The sequence below is a fragment of the Oratosquilla oratoria genome, chromosome 5, assembly GCF_046742065.1.
Source record: "Oratosquilla oratoria isolate Oo_2021 chromosome 5, ASM4674206v1, whole genome shotgun sequence".
NCBI classification, from domain to species: Eukaryota; Metazoa; Arthropoda; class Malacostraca; order Stomatopoda; family Squillidae; genus Oratosquilla; species Oratosquilla oratoria.
This window is the reverse complement of record NC_134781.1, coordinates 37485690-37501714: the sequence shown is the minus strand read 5'-3', so window position 1 is coordinate 37501714 and position 16025 is coordinate 37485690. Positions and strand designations below refer to the sequence as shown.

At 41.8% G+C, this 16025-nt stretch overlaps 1 protein-coding gene across 5 annotated transcripts in view; it reads right to left on the bottom strand.

Annotated features, from left to right (window-relative positions):
• The window catches only part of LOC143025466 (uncharacterized), a 350861-nt gene that overhangs the window by 186207 nt on the left and 148629 nt on the right, over window positions 1-16025 (bottom strand). The gene's annotated exons all lie outside the window — the stretch shown is intronic.

The following is a 16025-nucleotide window of genomic DNA, read 5'->3' as shown; positions in this document are numbered from 1 at the left end:
ATAAAATCTGGAAATGGAGTCAAAAGTGGGAAGTGAACTTTGACATCAAGAAATGTAGTATACTGTAATGGAGTTTGGAAAAAGTAGAAATAGAATATCAAGGAATTATAAAATTGGTGAAGAAGTAAAAAATGTGAGCTTGGACAGGAACCTAGGAGTAATTATGAGCAAAGATATGTCACCAGACAAACATATCAATAAAACAGAGAAACCTTCAACTTGCTAAGATCAATGAAAAAGGCTTTTGACTATTTGGATAAGGAAATGGTTAAGAAAAGTTTCACTGATAAGACCAAAATTGGAGTATGCTGCCACACTATGGACACCAAGTACTAAAAAGAATATAAAGAAATTAGAAAGAATACAAAGACCAACAACAAAGATGGTACCAACACTCTCCAAATTGACATACAAAGATTGTTTAAATTGGAACTACCAATTTCTGGAACAAAGATGAGAAAGAGATCTACTGACTATTTATAGAATCATGAAAGGAATGGAAGTCCTAGATAGACTTGATTTATTAAAGTGGGACAACAAAATAACAAGAGGACATGAAAAGAAACTCAAAAAGGATAATTATAGAAGAGATCTGAAAAAGAATAGCTTCCCACACAGAGTGGTGGATATCTGGAATACATTCAATAAGGCAACACTGTGTGCAAATACTATTCAAGAATTTAAGAACAAACTTGATGCTGAAAGATACAAAGATGGGTTGTTACGAACATAGCTCCCTTCCTATACAATACAACTAGGTAAATGCAGTAATACGAAAAAAAAAAAAAAAAGCAATACAAACAAGAAAGGTTTGAATGTTACATTCCTTTGAATCAATCAATGAATCAATCCATTGCCCCAGGTCTCACCTGGAGAAGACCAATGACTCCCAAGTATCTAGGAACAACCACTGGATTGGTTTTAAGTCACTAAAGGAAAAAATATTGTTGTTCTCTGGTTGGCTAGGATGGGGCAGTGTAATATGAGGTGTTCTGTGTCTTCTGTGTGATGGTTGCAGTTGGTAATTTTCATTTCTTTGGCCTGGCCTATTCTAAGCTGGTATTGCTTAAGTGCTGGATGGTGACCTTATTACAATCATGCAAGTGTGGTTCTTGTTTCTCTTGAGAAGGGCTTTTCTAAAAAGTGAGGCTAATGTCTGGAGGGATTTGCTGGAGGAGGGAGTTCAGTGGTTGGTCTAGGTGAGCTTGTTTTGTGATCTAGGTGTCAATGTGATTTTGTTTGGATGTGTTGTGCAATGTAGGTGGAAGGTGGTTGTAGACATTTGAATAGTATACTGCAGTTGTAGTTTTTAGGTTGCATTCACTTAGCTGCACTTGTGTAAAGTATAAGATGGGTTTATAGGGCAAGGGAGTCTTGCACAGAACTGTGTACTCATCATCCTCATGTGATGTAAGAGTAGGATTTTGGCTTGTGTGTGTAGGTATTCTATTGGAGTGGTTTTGGTTTCCTTCTACTATCCAAAGCTTATAATATGTGACTGACATTAGTATGTTTATTTTCTTGTTGGTTTTCACTGTCAGATCTTTAATGTATGTCTTCTGCTATCATTTGTAATTTCAAGTTTTATCTTTAGGGGTCAATTTCTTTAGAATATTGTTCCATTCTATATACTTCTATTTTTTTTCTACTTCTTCATAGTCTTGCACTTTTTTTAGAATTGTTTTTGCCACTTCTTTTTCTGAATTTTCTCTCAAGTACCTAACCAAACCACATTTTTCCTTTAGTCCATATACTACAATATGAATAGACATTTGGGAATGGATGCTAAGAGGAGGTTATATGAAGGAGTGATTGTGCCGACAGCACTGTACGGGACAGAAACATTAAACATAAAATAGGAAGAGAAGGAGTTTGAATGTGTTTGAGATGAAATGGCTGAGAAGTGTGACAGGGGTTACTAAGCTAGATTGAGTGAGAAATGAGGTGAGGACAACAGGGGTGGAAAAGGAGTTTGGAGATAGGGTTGATGAAAGAGTATCGGGATGGTTGGGACTAATGGAAAGAATGGGTGAAGAAAGATTAGTAAAAGAGGTGTGGAAGGAGTGAACATGAGGGAGCGTCCTAGGATGAGATGAATGGATGGGGTAAAAGGGGCATTACGAAAGAGAGGAATGTCTGTTGAGGAAGAACGGGACAGGACAGAAGATAGGGGTGAATGGAGAAGGGTTGTGTATGGATGATGCTGTGATACATGAGGGGGTGGGGGATTGGGGGTTAGGGAGTATGAGAAATATATTGACACAGCCCGAAGGGATTTTCCCCATCTTTTCCTTTTCTGCACGAGGGGACAGAGAGGGTTGCCGAATTAATGAAGCAGCTTTGCTGTGGATGTGCTGTGTCTTGCAACACTGCTTCTGACCCAGGGTAGTGGACAGGATGCAGGGATGACCCATCATCCAGGAGGTACCAAGATGAGAGGAAAGGAAGAGGGTGAAGGGGAGTGGAGTATGTAGGGGATGGAATGGGTGGGAGTGGTTTCTATGCCTTTTTCTTTTTGGGTACCTTCCATGTAAGGGGGAAAAAAGCCTTTGGTATATGTACGTACTACAATACACTTTTCTATCCACTGTATCTCTGACACAATTTGCTTTTTCTTTGATTACTTGAATAAGTGTATCCTTTCCATTTTCCTGCATCAGTTGATGTACTATTTCTTTAAAAGCTATCTCATCATTTTCTCTGTTTTCATTCCATTTCTTAATCTTCTGCAAATTTTCCTCACCTAAGTTTTCTTCAATTCTTTCAGACATTGCCTGTATTTTGTGATTTACCTCTTTTCTTAAATTCTCACTATTGGTAGTATCATTGTTTTTCATCTTTTCATTTTCACATATTACCTCAATTAGTTCTTTTAATTCACTTAACTCAGTTTATTTCAGAATTTTTCTTCTTTAGATCAAATACCTCTCTACTGAGTTCAAAATAGTCTTTCCTTAAAATCACAACCTTTTTCCTCAATTCTATGAATTCTCTTTCCCATGAGTTTCTATTAAAATTCATCTCCCTTTCCATGTCTATGATTCGACTCAAATTTCTTTTTTCGTACTTACCAAAGCCAGAAAATAGGTCATCACTGTACAATCTACCAATCCCTCTTGGGGTTTCAAAGCCTCTATTTACATTTAGCTTTGGTATAGCACCTCCAGAGGGCTCTGCATTCATGTCGACGTTCATTGCTCACTCAAAGAAGGAAAAATATCAAAAGACTGGAAAAATGAACATTGTACCGATATATAAAGGAGGAAACGAGGAAAAACCAACTAACTATAGGCCAGTCTCACACTAACAAGCATTATAGCCAAAATTTGTGAGAAAATCATCAAGAATAGATGAGTAAAACACCTGGAAGACAACAATATAATAAACCCAAGACAATTTAGGTTCAGACAAGGAAGATCATGTACCACAAACTTGATATGTTTCTACTCAAGATTAATAGACATAGTGCAAGAAAGGAATGGATGGGCTGATTGTGCCTTCCTGGACTTACAAAAAGCTTTTGACAAAATACCATACAAAAAATTATAAAAAAAACTCAAACATATAGGAGGGATACAAGTGAACCTACTAAAATGGATGGAGGACTTCCTGATTGGTAGGAAGATGAGAGTAGTGCTCAGAGAAAAATATTCAGATAGGAAAGAGGTGATCAGTGGAGTACTGCAAGGATCTGTACTAGCTCCAATAATGTTTGCTATTTATGTGAATGACATGGATGAGGATGTGAAATGTTACATGAGCTTCTTTGCAGACAATGTCAAACTGTTAATGAAAGTAAAAATTGATGAGGATTGCGAATCACTGCAGGAAGACCTTAATAAAGTATGGAACTGGAGTCAGAAATGGGAAGTGGACTTCAATATTAAGAAGTGTAGCATAATGGAGTTTGGAAAAAACAAAAACAGAATATCAGGACAATATAAAATTGGAACCAAGGAGGTAAAGAAGGAGAGATCCGAAAAAGATTTGGGTGTAATCATCTCAAACAACTTGTCCTATGACAAACAGATAAACGAAATTGTTGGAGAATCCTACAACTTGCTAAGATCAATAAAAGTGGCATTTACATATTTGGCCAAAGAAATTATTAAAAAAATATTGGTCACACTGATAAGGCCTAGACTAGAATATCCGTCAACATTGTGGTCACCCAGTACCAAAAAGAATATAAAGAAAATAGAAAGAATCCAGAGAGCAGCAACAAAAATGGCACCTGAACTTGCAAACTTGTCATATGAGGAGAGATTGGCTAAACTAGATTTACCGACTCTGGAGCAAAGAAGAGAGGTTACTGACCATCTACAGAATCATGAAAGGCACAGAAATACTTGATAAAGAGGACTTGTTAAACTGGGATAGGAGAAGCACAAGAGGACATGGAAAGAAAAGATCTGAAGAAAAACAGTTTTCCACATAGAGTGGTAGGCACTTGGAACAAACTGCACAGGGAAATAGTGTGCGTAAAAACCATTCATGAGTTTAAAAGCAAACTACTGTGAGATACAAAGGTGGACACCATGAGTGTAGCTCCCCTTCCCGCAAAATACAAATACGTAAATAAAGCTCATCATCATTTCTCCTGATCTGCCTTTATTCCCTTGCATTTTTTCTTGGTATACAAGTTCAACACTGCACAGAAATCATTTTGGGCAACCACAAGTGCTTCTCCTCCCACTCAATACAACCCAGGCCTCTTGCTTTCCTTGCACTGTTGCGGTGTTCCATCTCTGTATCTTGCAATATCTAAATTGTTCTTAAATTCATGTATGGACTCTGCACAATCATTTTGTCCAGTTCCATACATCCCACTCTGTGAGGAAAGCTGTTCTTTTTCAGGTCTCTTCTATAACTGTCTTTTTTGAGCTTCCTTCCATGTCCTCTTGTATTTTTCATATCCCAATTTAGTCTTCTCTGTCAAGGACTTCCATACCTCTCATGATTCTATAGATGGTCAACAAGCCTCCCTTTCTTTTTTGTTCCAGGGTCGGTAACTCTACTTTTGACAATCTCTCTTCATATGACAATTCTGAAAATGTGGGGGCCATCTTCATAGTTGCTCTTTGGTTTCTTCCAATTTTATATTCTTTTTGGTACTGGGTGACCAAAGTGTTCCTGCATACTCCAGTCTTGGTTTTATCAGTGTGACTAGTATTTTTTCCACCATTTCTTCATCCAAGTAAGTAAATGTCACTTTTATTGATCTCAGCAAGTTGTAGGATTCTCTGACAATTTTATTTATCTGTTTATCAGGGGGACATCTCCTTTGTGATAATTACTCACAGGTCTTTTTCAAATCCCATTTTCTTTACCTCCTTATCACTAGGTTTTTCTCCCATTTACTTGATGTTTGGTAGAACCCCAAGGGAGCCCCTTGCCTCCCTGTATGACCAGCTACTGTCAAAAACCCCAGAGAAAAGTATGTATACCAAGTTAGTGGGTACCAATTTCGAGAAGTTGAGGAAGGTCAGGCAAATAGCAAAAAGAAACCTCAAAATAGTGCAGGGTAACTATAAGGATTATTATGATAGGAAATCGGTTAAGAGGGAACTAAAAGTCAGAGAATATGTGCTTATGCTGTCCCCTTAAAAAACATCATTGCATCCAAAATATGAGGGACCATTCAAAGTGCTTGAGAGAAAAGGGGGTCATAATTAAGTTTTGAGAAACCTGACAAGGAGGTCTGGGGGTGAAACAAGCACATATTAACCTTCTGAAAGAATTCAAGGAAACAATAGAGGAAGAAGTGACTGGCATGGTTGAGACAGGGCGAACTGACTGGAGCCTCGATTCAGATATCGGGGATCTAACCTTCTTTTATGATTTAGGCAGATCAGACACCAGTGAGGCATTGGAGGAATCTTTGTCATCACTGGAAGGAGAGATGCAGGAAAAGGTTAGAGCACTTCTCTGCAAAAATGCCCAGATATTTTCCTTATGCCCCACTGTTACTCAAATAATATATCATGATGTTGTCCTAGAAGATGGAGCCAAGCCAGTGAAGCAGACACCATACAGATTGTTGCCCCAGAAGAGAATCATGGAGGAAGTAAGGCAACTCATAAACCAAGTGTTAGTGGAACCTAGCACTAGTCCCTGGGCCTCACTAGCTATGCTGATACCAGAGTGGAGGTTATGTGTTGATTACAGGAAGGTGAACACAGTCACTATAGCAGGTCCTTACCCTCTCCCTAGAATAGATGACCTCATTCAGGAGGTTGCTGCTGCGAACTTTTTATCAAAATTGGATTTGATGAAGGGATATCATCAGATCCCCCTTACAAGTAGGGCTACTGAGGTATCTGCTTTTGTTACCCCACATGGGCACTTTCAATATAAAGTGACCCCATTTGGGATTAAAAATAGTGGAGCATCCTTCCAGTGCCTCATCAATTGGCTAGTTGAGGGATTGCTGGGTGTCAGGGCATACTCGGATGACATAGTAGTGTTCTATGACACATGGAGTGATCACATACACAGGTTGTGGAATTTATTCAACAGACTAGCACAAGCTCATCTCATTGTGAACCTAAAGAAGAGCACCTTTGGGAGGAGTACTATTGACTACCTGGGACACCAAGTTGGCCAGAATTGCATCACACCATTAGAGCCCTGAGTGAAAGACATCATGGACTTCCAGGTCCCGAAGACAAAGAGAGGCATCAGAAGATTCATGGGCATGCTTATATTCTATCAGAGGTACTGTCCAAACCTTGCAGAGGTAGCCACCCCTTTAACCCACATACACATACATACATATACCAAGGCTTTTTTCCCCCTTACAAGGGAGGTAGCCAAAAAGGGAAAGGCATAAAATCATTTCCACCCATTTCATCCCTGAATACACTCCACACACCCCCACCCTCCCTCTTATCTGAGCACCTCCTGGATGACGGGTCATCCCTGCACCTTGTCCACTTACCTGGGTCAGAAGCAGTGTCGCAAGACACAGCACATCCACAGCAAGGCCGCTTCATTAAATCGGCGACCCCCCCTCTCCGTCCCCCCATTGCATAAAATGAGAGGACGGGGAGAAATCCCTTCGGGCTGCGTCAACTTTTGCTCACACATACTACCTCACCCCCCATCCCCCCTCCCATTCCACCTCATGCAATCACATCATCCATATACAGCCATTCTCCATTCACCCCTGTCTTCTGTCCTCTCCCGTCCTTCCTCAACAGACATTCCCCTCTTCCCCAAAGCCCCCTTCACCCCATCCATCCATCTCATCCTAGGACGTCCCCTCATGTTCACTCCCTCCACATCAACCCTATCTCCCAGCTCCTTTTCCACCCCTGTTCTCCTCCTCACCTCATTTCTCACTCTATCTAGCCTAGTAACCCCCATCATACTTCTCAGACACCTCATCTCAAACACATTCAAACTCCTTCTCTCTTCTTCTCTTATGTTCCATGTTTCTGCCCAATACAGTGCTGTTGGCACAATCACTCCTTCATACAGTCTCCTCTTAGCATCCATTCCCAAATGTCTATTCCTCATTACACTCTTTAATCCACCAAGGCATTTACTCACTTCTCTCAAATCTACATTCTACCTCCACCTTCACTCCACCTTTTCCTGCCACATTTGCACCCACATACTCTCTTATAATCATTTCAGGTGGGATGAGGGCACTGATGCAGCCATTGACAAATGCAAGAGACTTCTCTCAAATCGTCCTGTCTTGACAGCCTCAGATTATAGTAAGACCTTCTATCTTTTTTGTGATGCCAGTCATGTAGCTGTAGGAGCCATGCTTGCTCAGGAAAAGGATGATGTCATGAGACCCATCTCATTTATGTCTCAGATTCTCAAGGAGTATCAAACACAATACTCTACCATTGTGAGGGAGGCTCTCAGCCTCATATTAGCCTTAAGGAAATTCCATATATTCCTAGATAAGAAAGTAATCATCCTAAGTGACCATAACCCACTGAAGTATATCATAGATGGGAAGACGAAAAATGACGCATTGGCCAGATGGGCATTAGCACTCCAAGGGTATGATCTCAATATTCAACATATTCCAGGAAAATCAAATGTGGTAGCTGACGCCCTGTCACGTCCTAACACAAAATGTTCCGGCTTTGTTCCACAGGTCTTAAAATTTTTCTCCAGTGAAGGTGGATATATGTCATGTTCCATGACATGTTACTGACAATGGATGTGGGCATCGCACACACGGATGACGTGAAGGGTTTAGAAGCTGGCAGCAGAGGACTACAAAATCAGGGCCTCCTGCCATCAGAGGTGAGAGGGCACGTAAATTGTTACTGACAATGGACACGGGCATCACACACACAGATGATGTGAAGGCTTAGAAGCCGGCAGCAGAGGACTACAAAATCAGGGCCTCCTACCATCAAAGGTCAGAGGGAACATAAATCAAAATGATGAATCAAAGTAGGGCCCTCATTTCTAGGACCCATTGCTTATATAACTTAGATGAGTATTAGTGACTATATTGTAAGCCCTCTTCACACAAAAATAAAGATACGAGTAAATCATGTGGAGCTGGGTAAATAGAAATAGGGTAGGTTACATTGGCATACACTGGCACCTGTGCCATGGCACTGGTGTTGTAAGGCTGTAGTATAAAAAAGAAGTGCAGGCATTTTTTAGTTCTCCTGATCACCACACTTGCACTCTGTTCACACCGACTAACTAGTAAGATTTAGTTGTAATGTAATTAAAATATTAAATTAAGTGATTGCACTCCACTATTTTTCTTGATCCCAGTGAAGTTAAACTGATCAGAAGAGGCAAAATGTTGTTCTAGGATTCTGGATTGCAGGAACTACTCAAGTCACGGTTTATGATTCAATGTATCAACTCAAATACAGGCAGTCCTCGATTTATACAAGTTTACTTTATACGAATTCAGAGTTATACAGTGTCCAAAAATAGGGGTTATTCATCACATTGTATGAATTCCTCAGAAATATACAGTTTCAAGAAAGTTAAAATTCGTGCAGCGATTTAGTTCAGAAATGCATCCACAGGGTGTTGCTAGCTAGCTGTTTCCCGCCACCTGCATCCCTCTCACCCTGGCCGCGCGCCAAGCTCATTGTTCACCTACACGTGGTTGTGGCAACGTCTCTCTCTCTCTCTCTCTCGTGAAAAGTGATTTCAGTGTCCAGTGTTTAGCATGGCTCCCAAGCCCCCATCTACATCTCCAGCTGGCGGTGATACTCCTAAGAGAGCAAGAAAGACCTATACACTGGAGGAAAAGCTGGAAGTCTTGGACAGGGTAGAAAAAGGCCAGCGGAACACTGTTATTCAGACAGCATTGGGCATGAATGAAGCCACAGTAAGGTGCATAAAACGCAACGCAACAAAGATCCGAGAATCAGCTAAAGCAGGAACTCCACTCAAAGGTAGCCAGTCGTCCTATGCTCATCCTGTGGAAATGCAGAGAATGGAGAAGATGCTAGCTACATGGATTGAGCACCAAAATAAGACCCGTGTGCCCATCAGCTTAGCACTAATTAAGGCAAAGGCTGTGTCCATCTTCGACACCATCGAAGGGGAGAAGTAGCCTTTCCTCACCAGTATCGGCTGGTTCAACAACTTCCAGAAGAGGCACAGTTTCCACAATCTGAAGATGGTAGGGGAAGCATCTTCAGCAGATGCTCGAGCTGCGGCGGAATATCCTGCTGAACTGCAGAAAATTATAGACGACAGCGAGTACTCCCCTAAGCAAGTGTTCAACATTGATGAGACTGGCCTCTACTGGAAGAAACTGCCAAACCGGACATACATCTCGAAAGAAGAAGCTTCTGCCCCAGGATTCAAAGCCTCTAAGGACCAAATGACGCTGTTGCTGGGGGCAAACGTGGAAGGCGATTGCAAGCTCAAGCCAGCGCTCGTATACCACTCCGAGAATCCTAGAGCCCTCAAGGTAAGAGTTGTTCTGTAAAATTAACCTTGTTCTATGTTACCATTTTCTTTTTGCTTTGGGACATATTTATTCACTATTTCCTTATAGATTTCCATCAGAATCACCCATTTTTCTTCCACTTGTGTTTCTTTATTGTAGAATTTTTCCCAACTAGCTTTAAGAAAAAAATTCCTAAGTTTCTCTAAGTCCTTTTTACTATACATCAGTCTTCCTTTTCTGTATTTCTTATTTCTCTCTATATTTCCTCCTTTAGTTCTAACTCAAGTAATATGTGGTCAATTTTCACAATTGTTGTCTTGTATTCAATTTTATACACACAATTTCAGGTTCTGATATAAATAATAAATCTAGTCTCGACAGTTCTTCATTATTTCTATAGCATTTTGTTTTATCCATAGTGTTATTTCATGTTCTATAGTCATGTCAAGTAATACATATCCCCATAGAACCTCTCCACCTATCATTGTCATCTCTTTCCAACAGATTTCTTTGTAGTCAAAATTTCCCATAAGTTCCACATTTCCTCCATCCTTCAGGATCTCATTTAATGAAAGCCTTGTATCTTGTAATATTTTAGAATAATGTCTCCCCCTCCAATACCCCATTTTTGGGGGCGCATCAATCACTACAAACTTTCTACTTTTTATGTCACTTCAAATCTTATTGTGATCATTACCACCCTGTTCTCTCCTTTTGTAACTTTCACCACATTTACATTTTTCTTAGCCAAAAACATGATTCCTCCACCCTGTCTCTCCTCTCTAATTCTAAGCCAATGATTGATCCATGTCCAACACTGTTTGGTAATAGTGGACCCCTTAATTTTGTTTCCACAATTCCCATTATGTCTGTTTTTTCTTCTGACAAGTAATCATTTAGTTCATTCAAGCCTGAGATTAATCCGTCTATAATAGTATAAGCCACTTTTAATTTTCTACTCTCTCCATCTCATTTTCTGAACCTTTCATTTCTTTTTCTTGAATATGCCATTTTTTCAGTCCTCTGTCTAACACTCCAATAGTACATCATATATGGAGTCTAAATAACTAGTACATAAACAATGCAGGTAACAAAGGTGAGTGTAAGAGGCAGGTAGATAGAGGTAGACATTTAAGGTAGATCTGAGTAGATCGATGGGTAGAAGGACGGGAAGGAAACTTTATAGTCTTTTTATTAGGATGTTATGATACAATGGCCGACAGGAAGGGCTTAGTCATCCACGTGCTTGCCCACGTCATGTATATATTTAAAAGTGCTGAGTGTAGGTTGAATGAGAGTGTCGCCTGGGGTTTTGAAATATTATTAAATAGAGGTGATTGATTATAATAACGCTGATGTAGCAAAAAAATTGTAAGCGGACAAGCCATCTTTGTTACAACATAATGCTTACGTGGTGATATCGTTTAGAAGAGTATAACAGCCTCTCTAATTGGAGAAAAAGGTGGAGGAGAAAAATCATTGGTGCAGAAAGGAAAAGTCACGCCCTTAAGGTGTGGCACTTGTTTGAGAAGTAAAAGGCTATTGGATGAATGAAAGAGTGATGTCAGAACGAAGGTGGCTTGACGTAATGTAGAGAGTTCCGGCTGGGATTCTCGGGGTGTACTGATTGAGACCAAGAAGCATCTGAAAAACTACACCTATTTTTATTCACCCCACAAGATGAACCTGGCGAGGGGCCTTAACCCCTTCCATACGGTGCCGCACACGTAGGCGGCATGAGGAGCAAGTGGATACACGAGGCTGCCATATCGGCGTCTTGATTATATTTATTGTAGTTGCCCCTGCGTAATGACATACTCTCTAAACTGTCTTCATCACATTTTCTATGGTTATCAAAATTCACGGGTGAAAGAGAGAACGATCGATATAAGCGGTGACTATATTTTATGATGCGAGTATTATTACGACACATCGTATGTCTGACAGCCAATGCTGCCCGCGAGATTTTGAACCGTACTGAAGAGGTTAAGAACTAACTTCAAGAACAAAGAGAAACACTCTGAGAGGAGGCGGGGGCGACAGTGAGAGGCATGTAACATGTCCCAATTATCATGTCCAGTTATCATCAGTGTCAATATTCCAACCACATAAAATTTATTATCTCAACATCAGATTCAGTGTCACTTTCATCTTTCCTGCTATCATCTTGTTCATTTCTGGTTTCTATGTCTACCAAGTGATCATGCAATTCATTTCAATCAAACCAGCAATTATAGTAGACCAACTAATTACCATCCATGACTGGTGAGGCTTGGGATCTCTGAATTAGATATGTGAAATCTTTTTTCATATTACCACCTGATAGCCAAAGGGATGCAACACTCACCAGAACATAAACCTACTTTGGGAACTGACACAGAACATAAAATACCACAAATTCCTGAAGTGGGTTTATGTCCTGGGCCCAAATGTCTGCACAAATGGCAGTTGGCAAGTGCTGGGTTAAGAAACCCATGTATATGAGACAGGAAAACCTATGCCTTACCTTCAGACGATGGAGTCAATGTGAGGTTGTCTACAATACCTCTGCTGTGTTCATCTCAAGAGAAGATGTATACAAGACTTATTCTGTATATAGGGTAGCCACAGAGTAAGGGGAAAAGGTATGCCAAAGTGAGAAGCCCCAGCACTAATTTCTTTTTTACAAAGAAAAGAAAAGAGAAGTAAAGCAAAAGGTAAAGGTTGCAAAGAGGAGAGCAGATGTGAAATGGGGTTAGAGTTTGACAGAAAATTTTGAAAGTAATAAAAAGATGTTTTGGAAAGAAATTAAGAGAGGAAGAGGAGGCGAATCAAATAGAGAAGAAAAGGTAAAAGGTGCAGATGGAGAGATGATAATGGAAGAGAAGGCAGTAAGGGGAAGATGGGCAGAATATTTTAGGGAGTTGCTAAATGTGAAGGAGGATAGGGAAGGAAAGATTGCTGCAGTGGGAAGTGCGAAGAAAATGAGAGTGATGAATGAGGAGAATGGAGGAGAAATAAGGAAGGATGAGGTGAAGGCAGTTGTTAAGATGATGAAAGCAGGTAAGGCACCTGGTCTGGATGGATGCCATGTGGAATGTCTGAAAAAGGGAGTTGCAGCGATGGTGGACTGGCTGGTGAGGTTATTTAATGTTTGCTGGAGAGAGGGTAGAGTGCCGGAGGACTGGAGGAGTGCCTGTATAGTTCCTCTTTACAAGGGAAAAGGGGACAAGTGTGAATGTAGTAGTTTCAGAGGGATTAGCTTGTTAAGTGTAGTTGGGAAGGCTTATGGGAGGATCTTGGTTGAGAGGATTAGGAGAGGAACAGAAGGAGTAATTGGTGAGGAACAGTGTGGATTTAGGGCAGGTAGAGGTTGTGTAGATCAGATCTTTGTGGTAAGACAGATATGTGAGAAAGCTATAGGAAAGGGGAAGGATGTTTTTTGGGCTTTTATGGATCTGGAAAAGGCTTATGATAGGGTAGACAGAAAGGCACTGTGGGAGGATATGAAGATATACGGGATAGGAGGAAAGCTTCTGGGAGCTGTCAAGAGTTTTTATGAGAATAGTAGAGCTTGTGTCAGGATTGGAAATGGAGAGAGTGAGTGGTTCGAGGTAAAGGTGGGACTTCGTCAAGGATGCGTTATGTCGCCCTGGCTGTTCAACTTATAGATGGATGGGGTAGTGCGAGAGGTAAATGCAAGGGTAGTGGGCAAGGGATTGGAGATGGTTAAAGAAAATGGAGAAAAGTGGGAGGTGACCCAGTTGTTGTTTGTGGACGACACTGCGCTTGTGGCAGGATCGGAGGAGGGATTGAGGAAGTTGGTGGCAGAGTTTGGGAGAGTATGCGATGGAAGAAAGCTGAAGATAAATGTGGGTAAAGGTAAGGTGATGAGATGTACAAGGGGTGAAAGTGGCAGTAGACTGGAAGTGAGCATTAAGGGAGAGCGACTGGAGGAAGTGGATAGTTTTAGATACTTGGGTGCAAATGTGGCAGGAAAAGGTGGAGTGAAAGTGGAGGTAGAATGTAGATTGAGAGAAGCGAGTAAATGCCTTGGTGGATTAAAGAGTGTAATGAGGAATAGACATTTGGGAATGGATGCTAAGAGGAGACTGTATGAAGGAGTGATTGTGCCAACAGCACTGTATTGGGCAGAAACATGGAACATAAGAGAAGAAGAGAGAAGGAGTTTGAATGTGTTTGAGATGAGGTGTCTGAGAAGTATGATGGGGGTTACTAGGCTAGATAGAGTGAGAAATGAGGAGGTGAGGAGGAGAACGGGGGTGGAGAGGGAGCTGGGAGATAGGGTTGATGAAAGAATATTAGGATGGTTTGGACACATGGAAAGAATGAGTGAAGAAAGACTAGTAAAAGAGGTGTGGAAGGCAGATGTGGAGGGAGTGAACATGAGGGGACGCCCTAGGATGAGGTGGATGGATGGGGTGAAGGGGGCTTTGGGGAAGAGGGGAATGTCTGTTGAGGAAGGACGGGAGAGGACAGAAGACAGGGGTGAATGGAGAATGGTTGTATATGGATGATGTTGTGATAGCATGAGGTGGAATGGGCGGGTGGACGGGGGGTGAGGTAGTATGTGTGAGCAAAATTTGACGCAGCCCGAAGGGATTTCTCCCCGTCCTCTCATTTTATGCAATGGGGGGACGGAGAGGGGGGGGTCGCCGATTTAATGAAGCGACCTTGCTGTGGATGTGCTGTGTCTTGCGACACTGCTTCTGACCCAGGGCAGTGGACAAGGTGCAGGGATGACCCATCATTCAGGAGGTGCTAAGATAAGAGGGAGGATGGAGGGGTGTGGAGTGTATTCAGGGATGGAATGGGTGGGAATGATTTTATGCCTTTTTCTTTTTGGCTACCCCCCTTGTATGGGGGAAAAAGCCTTGGTATATGTATGTACTATGCTCTACTATGGGACTGGTCCTGGAGCTGCAACGTCTACGTCGTGGGACCACCCCCCAACCCCAAGAGTTGGGGGCCAATCAGCAGCAACTACCCCTGGCCATCAGCTCTACGCAGATGGCACCGATCCCCAAGGAGGAGCTACGCCTACCTGGGGGAGTACCACAATCCTTTTTTTTCCAACACACAATGTTACGTTTTTTCTGCACTGAGGGGTCATATTCCGGCGATCACCCCTCTTCTTCTACTTTTAGCCGGAGATGTAGAGAGCAATCCTGGGCCCACCACAAAATACACATGCCCAACATGCTCTAAACCCATTACTTCGAGCAGACAGACAAAGGGCTCAGTTCAGTGCAATATGTGCAAAAACTGGGCCCACCTCACTTGTACAACACTTGCTGACACAACCCAATACACAAACACTTGGACATGTTCTACCTGCCCTCCAGTAGCCCCAATCCCACCTCCCCAACCACAGCCAACACCCTTACCCACTCCCAATTTCCCTTTGCCCTTACCCCCGATTAGTACTCCCCTTCCTTTGTCCCCGATCTCTCCTTTCCCCCCCTCTGACCCAGATCCTACACCTTCCCCACTACCACCCCAACCTCAACCCCAAACGGCAACATACAACACATACAAAACACACAACATCAACATATTACAACACAACATTGACGGTATTAACACTAAAAAACATGAACTTGAACACTTTCTTAAACAACACAACATACACATTGCAATTCTACAAGAAACAAAATTAAGACACTCACACAAAACACCCTCATTTCATAATTACACCACCATCAGACAAGACCGGACTGACGGCAAAGGCGGTGGACTCATCACCCTGATCCACCATTCCATCTGTTTTGTGGACACAAGTGCCACAACCAAAATTCTCCTCCCTACCACAGATAACACAACAGAAACCCAATCCATTCGTATCCGCACAGGTAACAATTCAACACTAACAATAGTTAACATGTACATTCCCCCCCAATCATCCCCCACAGTTCCAAACACCTTCAGACCTCAACTCAGCCAACTAACCTCAATCCCCAACCTGATCATGGGTGGTGACTTCAACGCCAAGTCGTCTGCCTGGTTTGTCGACAACCCTGACACAGACAGAGGGCTTGATATACAGACTCAATTCGACTCATTGACTATAATGAACAACACGCATAATCATACACATATCCCATACCAAGCCCTCTACACTCCC